The sequence below is a fragment of the Pelodiscus sinensis genome, chromosome 7 (assembly GCF_052426305.1).
Source record: "Pelodiscus sinensis isolate ZL-2025 chromosome 7, ASM5242630v1, whole genome shotgun sequence".
Classification (NCBI taxonomy): Eukaryota; Metazoa; Chordata; order Testudines; family Trionychidae; genus Pelodiscus; species Pelodiscus sinensis.
The window spans coordinates 46,224,831-46,227,037 of record NC_143058.1 but is presented as its reverse complement, the minus strand read 5'-3'; the positions used below and the strand labels follow the sequence as shown (position 1 = coordinate 46,227,037).

Genomic DNA, 2,207 nt, shown 5'->3' with positions numbered 1-2,207 from the left:
AACCTGGGCCGGCCCCGCCCCCAGCACACAGGAGGCGCCGGCCCCAGGTGCGTGACACGCACCAGTGCTGGGTGCGCGGCGCTCAGGCTGCCCCAGCCCCGGGGCACATGCGGGCGCTCGGGCGCGCGGTGCTCGAGCGGCACTGGTGCCGGCCCCAGGCGTGTGGCTCGGGTGGCAGCGCCGGCCCCAGGCCCACGGCACAAGGCGCTCGGGCGGCCCCAGCCCCGGCTCTAGGGCACATGCCAGCGCCGGGTGCAAGGGCATCCAAGTCCCCTGGCGTGCCCTCGGACGTGCGGCCCCGCCCCTGGGAGCCCGGCGCGTGAGTGGCCCCACCTCCCGGGCGCCTGGGAGCCTCTAAAGGTTGGGGACCACTGCATTACACATTTCTGCATTTCTGTTTCCTAGTTTTTATTTTTCCTGAATCTTTGCTTAAATTCTAATCCAGTCATCTAGTCACAGTTGTTTGTGGCATCAGAATTAGTGGCTTTAAGTAGATAATATATTAAACTGGGGATTACAGCACCTGTATCAACATGGGAACATGGACTTTGCTGTGGTGTATGTAGTCCAGTATCCTGCCTCTAATGGCAGCCAGCAACAGCTGCTTCAGAAGGAGGAGATGCAAGAAAGCTCCCAAATGTAGAGAATAACAGCCATATGAGCTGCCTCCTAACAGCTTGTCTTAAACCCTGAAGCTTGTAGTTCCTTGGTATTTGGATTTGGGAGGTTCTGGCCAGTCTTCAGTTCCCTTGGCATCTGCAGCAGCCTTCCAATTCAAGAAGTTGCAAGAAGTGCCTTCTTTGGTGACTAGGGCTGTACTGAGCTCTTTGGCCCACTTTTTATAGTTCCTGTTCCACTTTTAGACTTCCGGTGGGAGGGTTGAGTGTTGTGTGGCTCTGTCCACCAAGGTTCAGTGAGGTTCCCACTCCAGGTCTGTGAGCAGCCAGTCCACCACATTACAAGGGAACAGAAATATAAATGACCACATCTGAGATAGAAGCCAAACGTGAACATCTTAATGGGACCAAATAGAGTGGGGATGCAATAAACTTAAGCTTTGAAATTAAAGGAACCAGCATATGAAATTACAAGACCTCAGAGCAACAATTTTTAATGAATTCATAAACCTGGGGGAATGAAGTGTCATGTCTCCTGAGAGGAGAACTGCAAATATGGTATCTTTTTAAGAAAGGGAGGTGATGGGTGGAAATTACCCTGTTAGTTTGACCTTGATTGTATGTAAGGCCTTAGGCTATGTCTACACTACAAAGAAAAGTCGGAAAAAGATACGTAAAATGCAAACCACAATTTGCATATCTTTTCCTGCTTTTCTTTCACAAGAGGCTTTTCTGAAATTTGGTGCATCTACACGGTACAAAATTTTGGAAAAACCTGCTCTTTCAACATGTCCCTTCTTCCTCGTAGAATGAAGTTAACAGGAATGGTGAGAGAGTGCGTCCGCTTTTCCAATGTTTTGGGGGAAAAATGGACGCAATCCTTGGACGTGGTATAGCTTTTCTGGGATACTCCTGATATCCCGGAAAAGAGCTGCAGTGTAGACGTACCCTTAGAATAAACTTGGGGGTGGCGTAAAAAGAGGCCAGGTCTCCATGTCTCGCCCAGATTGCACTGCAGGAGCTTCTCACAGGTGCTATCCCACTACTAAGCGGCACAGGGGCTTTGACCTGCTCCCTTCCCGACCTGGGCCAGCTCACCCCTCCTTAGGCAACCTGGGGACCCTCAGCTCCACAGGGACACCCCCCCTTGTCAATGCCACCCTTAGCGCGGACACCTGCTCAGCACAGCCTCCTGCAGCCCAGGACTCTTGAGCTCAGGCGATCCGCTGGCTTCAGCCTGCCCGGGTGCTGGGATCACAAGAACCCACCACAGGCCCCAGTTGGGTTTTCCTTTTTCCCGCTTGCACCTTCACACTCCAGTGTCGTGTGCTGGGCTTGCGCTGGCCGCAACTGGCCCCGGGAGCCCAGCTCATTCTCCACAATGTTATTTGCGTTACGGCGCATCACAGCGAGGTGACAACACCAGACATGGGTCCGTGGGCACAGCCCCGGTCCTGGGAATGGGGCACGGGGCTGCGTGAAAAGACATCGGGTCTTTCTTGGGTGCTGCTAGCCACGGGCGCGCCCCACTCTCTATTGGCCCCGGAGTTTCCACCTGCTCCATTGCTGATCTGGCTCCCCTCGCCCTTG

At 53.8% G+C, this 2,207-nt stretch overlaps 1 non-coding gene across 1 annotated transcript; it reads right to left on the bottom strand.

Moving 5' to 3' along the window:
• Positions 1-1,594: 1,594 nt before the first annotated feature.
• LOC149524067 (signal recognition particle RNA) lies at positions 1,595-1,898 on the bottom strand. Its single transcript, XR_016350131.1, has one exon.
• Positions 1,899-2,207: the final 309 nt, after the last annotated feature.